The 10248-nt window shown below is 34.6% G+C and overlaps 1 pseudogene; it reads right to left on the bottom strand.

Moving 5' to 3' along the window:
- Positions 1–6645: 6645 nt before the first annotated feature.
- Positions 6646–9807, bottom strand: LOC100629764 (bis(5'-adenosyl)-triphosphatase pseudogene; annotated as a pseudogene).
- Between the last annotated feature and the right edge of the window lie 441 nt (positions 9808–10248).

Genomic DNA, 10248 nt, shown 5'->3' with positions numbered 1-10248 from the left:
TGCCTCAAAAGATTAATAAAAATCCACCAAATCTTGATAACTTCTCCTGTGCCGTCTCCTGGTAGTCAAAATTATCAATTCAAATATCTAACCATGATTGAAGCAATATCTGGAGAGCCCTCTCAGATACGTGGAAGATGTGTTGAAAATGGTATAATGTAGACACACTATGATGTTCTCATTTTAGTTTTTATTCAGTATTGACTAAAAGGCTGTAAAAATTAGGCTCCTGTACTCACAGAAATGAAATGTCTTCTTTAATATTTGGATGGGTAACAAATCTATTGGATTTTTCGTTCTCTTGAGTCCTGCACTAATGAATGCCTGCAAATAACTATTATTTTTGAAGAAAAAATGAAAATAATCTAACGTGCATTCTATTTTGAATCGTGGATGTGATAATTGAACTGCGTATTTGTGATGTGTTGGCTGAAGCAATCAGAGATAGATAAGAAATTTAATTTTAGATTTAATTGTTTGAGGCATAGGTGCTTTTGTGTGTCTCTAGTTAGACTATATTTAGATTTCTGATAGTTACAAAGGGTTTTGTTACGTGAATATTACTAAAGTTATATTGAATCTATTTGCAGATCGTATGCTTAAAAAGAGACTATCTGCTCTTTAACATTGTGTTATCATAACATTTACAGATCGCTCCGAAAATAACCATTTAAGATTGGAATCTTAAAACACCCATAAAAATTAATTGATTTTTTTACTACCTTTCTGAGTTCATTACATTACTAGTATGGATATATATTATCCTTTTTTCATCTCATTACTCTTTTTTTGGCACTGTAAGAATAGAGCATTTTAAGAATAAGAAGGTTGTAGGATTTAAAACTCTGTGATAGCTCAGTTTTATTAAAAATACGACTATTTTAAAAAATAAGTTAATTTTTCTAGATCTACTTTATTGTAATAACTGTAAAGCATTGAAAGCCATCTAAAGCATATAAACAACCAACATTCATTTTTTGATACGTTTATAAACCAACAGATGCTAGTTAGTTACATAATTTTTGAAATTATTTGACATTTTAGTAATTTTAAAGGAAATGTCTCTGTATTGCCGAATCTAACTTACTCAAATATATTTGAGTTTGTATTTATTACTATCATATCTTAATATTCCGTCATTTTGATTTATTTAAAATATATGAAAGCTAAATGCTGCCAATTAACAGTTTTAATGAAGCAAATGGAAGCCATCTGACTTCACAGGATCCCTGGGTCATTGCTTTGGCTCCTCTCATTTTTCAGGTGCGTCAATATAAGTCTGCTGAGATCACACTGACCTTTACATTTATGAATGAATTAAAAGTCCTTTCCACAGACTTTGGAAAGCTCTAGGCTGTCCCAAGACTTCTTGCCATTCCTAGAGTTTTACAGTCTCATCAACATGTCTACTTCTGAACTTAGAGACTCCATTGTTCTGTTGTCATACATTAATTACACCTATAATAGATTTTGTCTAAGTTTGGAGCCAACAGGTTGCTTGTTAGCAAAACTTAAAATTGAGTATTGGACATACTGTTTACAAAAATGTTTAAGTGACATTTGACACACTCTACCTATAATATTTTTTATCCTTCCTTTTTTTTCCTCTACAGCTGATTTTCTCAACTTAGTGTTATTGAAATTTTGCACCCAATAATTTTTTGTTGAAGGGGTCTGTCTCGAGCATTGCAAGATGTTTAATGGCACCCCTAGCCTCTACTCCTAGATGCCAGTAGCAACCCCTGCCAAGTTTGGCAACCAAAAGTGTCTGCTGACATCATCAAACACGCCCTCAGGGAGCCCACCTTCCCCTGTTGGGAGCCATTGCCCTAGGAAAAAAATTTTGAAAAGAAAATATATCTTTAATTTTCAAATATACCGTTTGAAATCTCTGCAGCTCCTTTTCTCATCCATTTCTGAGGACTCAAATTAATAAATTATTTTGTCAATATTGGTCAACCTAGTTTCTGTCAGGGAGAGTGAGTTCATATTTTCATAAATAAATGATTTTTAATACATATGTATGTATATATATGTGTACTAGTGTGCATGTGTGTTTATATATTCAGTCAAAAGTTTCTGAACTTTATGAAATAGCGAGATAATATCCCAAGTAAATATTACTTTTTAATAAATACAACAAACATTGAGTAGCCGAAGGTAAATAAAATGCAGCTAGCGTAATTTTTACTTCATCTTTGAAATTTTGCCATTAAAATATCTCAATCATTCAATTTAAAGATACCCAATTGTAATATTATTTTAGACTATGTATTAAACATTTTTGCATAATATATTTAAGTGATAGATGAATACATATAACAAATATATCTATAGAGGAGAAAAATGTCATTTCAGGTATAAAACCGTACTGTCTAATCTTTAAGAAAAATTTCATTAAAATATTTAGCTACATAGTAACTTTATATATATATATATATATATATATATATTTACCTACATGGAGGTCTTTACTATCAGGCCTAAACCACTGCAAATTTATATTAAAAGTATCTCATACAAGATTTAGTATCTCTTTCCCCAAAATTGTACTCACCAGATGAAATTTATCATGCTCTGTGCTAAACTAATATGTTATATACACAAACATGTATTTAACTGAAAAAAAGTCACAATGTTTTGATGGCTGGTCTGAGGAGGTTTGTAGGGAAAGAGGGTTAAGCCTACCTCTTAAACGATGACGTCACAGTGCTCTGCTAGTAGAGAATAGATGAGTCGTTTTCATTAGATAAAAGTAGGATAATGAAGTTGAGTCAACGTCACGGACTTGGTGTGCTACATTGAAATGATTTCTTAAGAGATTCTACCAGCCAGAGTTTTTGACAGATCAATAACAGAAAAATGTCCCTGGAGGAACAATACAGTACTTGTAAGCAAATAAAAGGGAGAAAATCAAATTATTATTAAATTCAAATTGCAACATAAGACTTTAAAAAATATATATTATCCACTTATGTACACAGATTGAGAAAATTCATGTAATATTAAATGCAAAAAGTACATAAACTGAAGTTTGTTATGGATGATAGATCTTTGTGATATGAAATAATTTAAGAAATAAACCCATGTCTTTGACTATTTTAATTGAGTTTTAGAGAGGATCGATAATAAATTAAAGAATCTAATTTGTTTACTATATATAATATACACCAACTATATGTATAACAAATGTATATATATATATCTTGAATATATATGCCGAATATATATATATTTGTATAATGTAATATAATTTAAATTATATGAATAATTTCATGATATATGAATCTAATTCCAAATTTCCCTAAAGTCCTAAAATAATGATGACCACCCTAAAAAAGTGTACAATGCTCTTTTTGCCCTGTTGACCTGTTCATTTGTCAATGGATCTGTTATAATGTAAACTTTATATTTCATCTTACCCATGCAGATTTATCTGCTAGTAACAAAGCCAGTATTTAGAGATTAATCAAAAATAACGCTATTTGTATTTTTAAAATTTTGTTCCCATTGTATCTTTATGAACTATATGGTAAATTATGGTTTAGAAAGAAAGTAAACTGTACTTGTGTGGCAGTGGTGGAATAGGGGTGTGTTTTTTATTAACAGGTTTATTTTTTAGATCGGTATTAGATTAGCAGAAAACTTAAGTTAGTACTGAGAGTTCCCATATACGCCCCCCATACACACACACACACACACAGTTTCCCCATTATTGACATCTTACATTAGTATGGTATATCTGCTATAATTAATTAATTAATATTGGTACACTATTATTAACTAAAGTCCATAGTTTTCTCAAATTTTCTTAGATTCCAGCTCATGTATTTTGTCGTTGTTCCAGGATCGCATCCAGTGTCCCACATACCATTAGTTGTCATGTTTCCTTCGGCGCTCTTGGCTATGAAAGTTTCTCAGAATTGCCTTGACTGACTTGAACAGTTTTGAAGAATATCAGAAAGGTTTATAGTAGGAGGATTTTCTACGGGAATTTTCCTGACATTTTCCTCATGGTTAGACTGAGATTATATGGTGTTGAGAGGAAGATCACAGAGATAAAGTGCTCTTTTCATCACATCATATCCAGTGCGCATATTATCACCTTCTTCCTCGATCACCTGGACCATGCACTGTTTGCCAGGTCTCTCCACTGAGAAGAGACTATTTTAATGCTTTTTCATGCTGTTCTCTTTGGGAAAAAGTCACTGCATGCAGCCCACAATTAAGGAGTGGGGAGTTATGCTCTCTTTCATTTAATGCGGAGTAGTTTCACAATTATTTTGGAATTCTGCATGGGAGATTTTCTCTTCTCCCCTAGTTATTACTTTAATAAATTATTTATTTATGTAAGTGTGAGTACATGGATACTTATTTTATACTTTGGGTGAAAGTCCAATACTACTTTATTTTGTTACTGAAATTGTTCTCTCTTTGGCCATTAGGTGCTTTTCAGTTGAATCCTGTGTCTTTGACATACCCCACTAATGTGCGTGTGTGTGTGTTTTGAGTACTTCTTTACCTTCTGGTACTACAATGTGCTCTAGGCTTATCTTGTATATTTCCTATCCCAGTCCTAAAACCAGCATTTCTCCACAGCACTCTCATTCTTTTTATTAGATAGTGGTATTATAAAATCAAGATGTCACATGCTTGGAGTCATACAGTATGTAGCCTTTGCAGACTATCTTCTTTCACTCAGCAATGTGCTATGAATTTTCAACCAAATTGGAGCACTATTCCTGAGCCAGCTGTAAAGACTACATTTAGCTTACTAAGAAGCCAGCAAACTGTCTTCCAAAATCCCTGTGCTGTTTGTAGCCCACAAGCACCAAGTGAGAGTTCCTGCTGCTCCACAGCCTTGTCAGCATTTGGTGGTGTTTGCTTTGGGATTGCAGCCATTCTCAGTGTGCAGTGATGTAATCACTGTAGTTTACTTTTGCAATTCCCTAATGAATTTGATATTGACCTTCTTTTCCTTTGCCTATTTGCTATCTGTATATCTTCTTTGCTGAGGTTTTTGTTCAGATCCCTGCCCGTTTTTAATGGGGTTTCTGTTTCTTTATTGTTGAGTTTTAAGTGTTCATTATAAATTTTGGATAACTGTCTTTTACCAGATATGTGTTTTGCAAATGTTTTCTCCTAGTAGTCTGTGATTTGTCTCTTAATTCTCCTAAGAGTGTCTTTTGTAGAGCAGAAAGTTTTTTTTTAATGAAGTCGAACTTGTCAATTATTTCATTCATGGATAATGCTTTTGATGTTGTATCTAAAAAGTCATTTCCAAACCCAAAGTCACTTAGATTTTCTCTTGTGATCGTCTAGAAGTTCTACCGTTTTTGCATTTCACATTTTAGATTAACGAATCATTATCATGTAATTCTTGTGAAACCGGTAAAGTCTGTGCACAGATTAATTTTTTTTCTGCATGTGGGTGTCCAGGTTTTCTAGCATCATATGCTGAAAAGACTTGCCCATTGAATTGCCTTTGCTCTTTTATCAAAGGTCAGTTCGTTATATTTGGGTGGGTCTATTTCTGGGCTTTCTATTTTATTCCATTAATCTGTTTGTCTATTCTTTCTCAATACTACATTGTGATGATTATGGTAGCTTTGTAGTAAGTCTTGAGACTTGGTGGTGTCAGTTCTCTGACTTTTTTCTTCTTTTTCAGTATTGTGTTAGACACATTGGGTCTTTAGCCTTTTCATATAAACCTGAGAATCAGTTTGTTGATATCTTCAAAATAACTTGCTAGGATTTTATGGAAGATTGTGTTGATCTATTGATAAAGTTAGGAAGAACTGATGTCTTAACAATATTTAGTCTTTGTATCATGATCATACAGTATCCCTCCCTTTATTGAGATTTTTAATTTCTTTAATCAGAATTTTATAGTTTTCCTCATATATAGACTTTGTACATATTTTTGTAGCTTTTTGGTTAAGTATTTGATTTTTTGTGGTAATGTACCTTATGTTGTGTTTTTAATTTCAAATTCAAATTTTTCACTTATAGTATAACAGAAAACAATTGGCTTTTCAAAATTAACTTTGTACATTATGACCTTATTATACTCACTTAGCATTCCCAGGAGTTTTTGTGTTGATTCTTGCTGATTTCTACATAGATAATTATATCACCAATGAACAGAGACAGGTTTTATTTTTCCTTCCCAATATGTGTATCTTTTATTTCCTTAACCTTTTGCATTTGGTAGGACTTTTAGTATAGTGTTGAACAAGAGTGGTGAGAGGGGGCAATCTTGCCTTGTTTCCCCTCTTAGGGGGAAGGAATCTAGTTTCTCACTATTAAGTATGACATTAGCTGGGGGTTTTTTGTAGATGTTATTTATCAAAACTTTTTTTAGTCAAAAATTTTTGAAAATATTTTAACTGCATTTACTTCCATCCAGGCCAAGGGACAATTTAGGAAAAGTTCTATTCAAAGCACATAGCCAACGGTGTGTGGAAGGGCTGTCGATGCTGTTGTTCTGAGGTTTAGCTTGTCAGTCATCATGATTGAAATATAACCACGATGACTTCCACAAGTGTAATAAAATGCTTGAAAAGGCTGCAGAATTGTAGGATGTAATATAATCTGACTTTCACTTCCAGTGCCACAGAGTTCTAGGGAAAGAGGCCCATTTCCTTATGCCTTGGGATTTGTCCCGGTTACTTTTTTGCCTGCATCACTGAAAGTAGACCCACGTACCGCAGCTTCTGCCACCATTTCCTCCTCTGATTTCTACAAATTTGGGGAGTCCTCCTCCTCTTTGTCATGTGTCTGGAGCTCATCAAAGATTCCATGAAAGTCTCATTCATTCCTGTGAAAGTCTCCAAACTTCCTTGTCATGTTTCTGGAGCTCATCAAAGATGCCATGAAAGTCTCATTCATTCCTGTGAAAGTCTCCAAACTTCTTGGGAAGAATGTGGATGTGCTTCACAGTCTGTCTGGCTTTCTGCATAGAAAAGGTGAGAAAAGTCTCCTGGAAATGCTTCTCCACCACCTTCCGGATGTGACAGGTTGCGTGAAACAAATCAGCCACTTCTCAGAACCCAGGTCTCAGAAGCGCTCCACTGGCTGAAGAGGAGTCACAAATACTATACTATACTATAGGTTTCTTGTTCCTGAGGGCAAAGGATAGTTCAATTTTGAGAAACACCACAGAGAGCTTGATGAGATGTTGGACGAATCTGAATATTACCTCACAACTGAAGCGTGGGAGTTTCCTTCTATTCCTAGTTTACTGAGAGGTTCTTTTTTTCTGTTATTGTTTGTTTTGCTCCTGGTTTTATCATGAATGGGTGTTAGATTTCGTCAAATGGTTTTTCTCAATCTATTTATATGAATACATGACTTTTCTTCGGACTAGTGATGTGATGAATTATATTAATTGATTTCTGAATGTCGAATCAGCTTTGCATACCTGAAATAAACCCCATTTAGTTGTAGTGTACAATTCTTCTTGTATATTGATGGAGTCGATTTGCTACTTTGTCAAGGATTTTTGCATCAATGTTCATAAGACATATGGGTCTGTAGTTCTTCCTTGCAATGTCTTTGTTCGGTTTTGGTATTAGTGTAATGCTTTCCTTATAAAGTGAATTGGGAACTGTTTCTGCTCCTATTTGCTGAATCTTTTTGGAGTGTTAGACTCATTTCTTCCTTAAAACACTTTGAAGAATTCACCATTGAGATCCTCTAGACATAGTGAGCTTCTTGGGAATGTTAGTTTTTGATTTAATTTATTTAATACCTATAGGCATATTCATATTAGCTATTTCTCCTGTGTGAGTTTTGGTAGGTTATGTTTTTCAAGGAATTGGTTCATTTCATTTAAATTATCAAGTTTGTGGGCATACAGATGCTCATAATATTCCTTTTTTATCCTTTTATTGTGCATGGTATCGGTAGTGATGGCCCTGCTTTTATTTCTGATGCTAGTAATTTGTGTCTTCTTTTTATTTTCTTGGTTATCTTGGTTAGAAGTTTATCTATTTCTTTTTCTTTTCAAAGGAACAGCTTTTGGTTGTGTTTATTTCCTCTGTTGTCTTCTTGTTTCCAATTTAATTGATTTCTACTCCACATTTTATTACTTTTTTCCTGCTAACTTTAAGTTTATATTGTTCTACCTTCTCTAGTTTCATACATGTAACCTGGAATGATGATTTAGATCTTTCTTCTTTTCTAATGTATATATTCAATGTTATAAATTTCCCTCTAAGCAGATTTTTTGCTGCACCCCAAGAATTTGATAAGTTGTATTTTCATTTAATGTCACTGGATACAAAATTCTAGGTAGGTGGTTTTTATTTACTTATTTTTCTTCCAAAACATGAAATATTTCACTTCACTCTCTCTTGCTTGATGATTTCTGAAAGAGTTGACATAATTCTCATTCTTGTTCCTGTATAAATAGTGTTTTTCCCCGTTTTCTTTAGGATTTTTCTCTTTGTTTTTGTTTTTCTGTTGTTTGAATATGATGTGCCTAGATGCATGTTTTTTGATGTTTTTCTTGTGTTGTGTTCTCTGATCTTGCTGGATCTATGGCTTGGTGTATGTCATTATTTTGGAAAAATTTTGCAATTGTTACTTCACATATTTTTTTCTGTTCTTTTCTCTCTCTTTTTTTTGTCTTTCCGATATTCTCATTACACATAGGTTATCACAGAGGAAAGTGGTAAGGAAGTCTGGTAAAGATACAGGTGGGTAGACTTTCGGGAGTAGGTTCAAAGTATTTAGTTATTTGTGCCATACAAATGTCTACTAGTCTACTACCATAAGGATAATCCTTATACTGGAAGTCAGAAGACCCTCTTCTCAGACACACGGCTCATACAGTGGGCACTCGAAACAAATGTGGGTAATGTCTAGGCCAAAGAACTTGAGCTTCCCCTCACTAAGGCTGCTTTCTTTAAGGTTAGTCACCAACTATCAACTCATCAACAGCAAAGACTGGTAATGGCACAATTCCTCGGGAGGCACAATGCCTTGGTGGTGGGTAATTATCAGACTCCCCTGTAACTTTTGATAAAGCAGCAGCACTTTCATATCAGAATAGATATACACTCTGAATATAGGTTTGATTTTACTGGCCATAGTACCTCCAGCAGTACAACCATCTTTGGCTTACAGAATGCCTTATACTTTGACATCATTTCACCCAACATCAGCTTGAACCAAGGAAGCCATCATGCAGCAAAGAAGATGCACCAATGTGCTCATGATCATAGGATACATTGATATTACCATGTAGTTATCCCGTCAACTCGAAACAGTTGGCCTGCTAAGACTTTAGAACGTACATTTGAAAGCTTAGTTAAGATATTGCTGACCATTTATGGGGATAAGGCATGTCCTTTAGGATACAAAGTATGTCTTTTTTTGGGGGGGGGATGGGGGAAAGATCAGCCCCGAGCTAACATCCATTACCAATCCTCCTCTTTTTGCTGAGGAAGATTGGCCCTGAGCTAACATCTGTACCCATCTTCCTCTATTTTATATGTGGGACACCTGCCACAGCATGGTTTGATAAGCCGTGTATAGGTCCACACGCAGGATCTGAACCAGTGAACCCCAGGCTGCCGAAGTGGAGTGAGTGGACTAAACCACTAAGCCACGGGACAGGCCCCCAGAGTATGTCTTGAAGCAATAACTGATGTATAGAACACTGTCTGTGTATTCAAAACATGAGTTTGAAGGTAGAGTTGGAAATAGCCCATCTTACTCGCTTGAAGAATTTGTGTTTCCTGTTTCTCCTACTTTGGCCTCTGGGAAGTGAGAAATACCAATATACCACAGAACTGGCATGTTAGAGGAAACACATGTTCCAGTGGACACAACAAGCATTGATTTGTGACTCCTTCTAGCTTTTTAGTGATATATGTTCCAGTAGACCAAGAGATCAGAGAGAGTTATTGGTTGGAATGGTTTATCCTGCTTACCACAAAGATCTGGGAATGCTACAATGCTTTAGGAACAGTGAGTATGGAAACTGAAAGATTGACTGGTCATACTTCCATACTCAGTAATAACTTTCAAAGAGCAACTATAGCCAACATAACCCAAGGACAGAACAATGAGAGCTCTGTCATTCAGAATACGAAGACTCTAGAATAAATGTTGGAGGCAGGATATGATAAATGCTTGTAAATGGCTCAGGATCAGCTACAGCAGGAGAGACTGTAGCTTGTTTCACACAAAAAAAATCTTACATAGCCTTTTGTGAGATTATAGCTGGCCACTACCATA

This window comes from Equus caballus, chromosome 2 (assembly GCF_041296265.1).
Source record: "Equus caballus isolate H_3958 breed thoroughbred chromosome 2, TB-T2T, whole genome shotgun sequence".
Lineage (NCBI taxonomy): Eukaryota > Metazoa > Chordata > Mammalia > Perissodactyla > Equidae > Equus > Equus caballus.
This window is presented reverse-complemented; position numbering and strand designations above follow the sequence as displayed.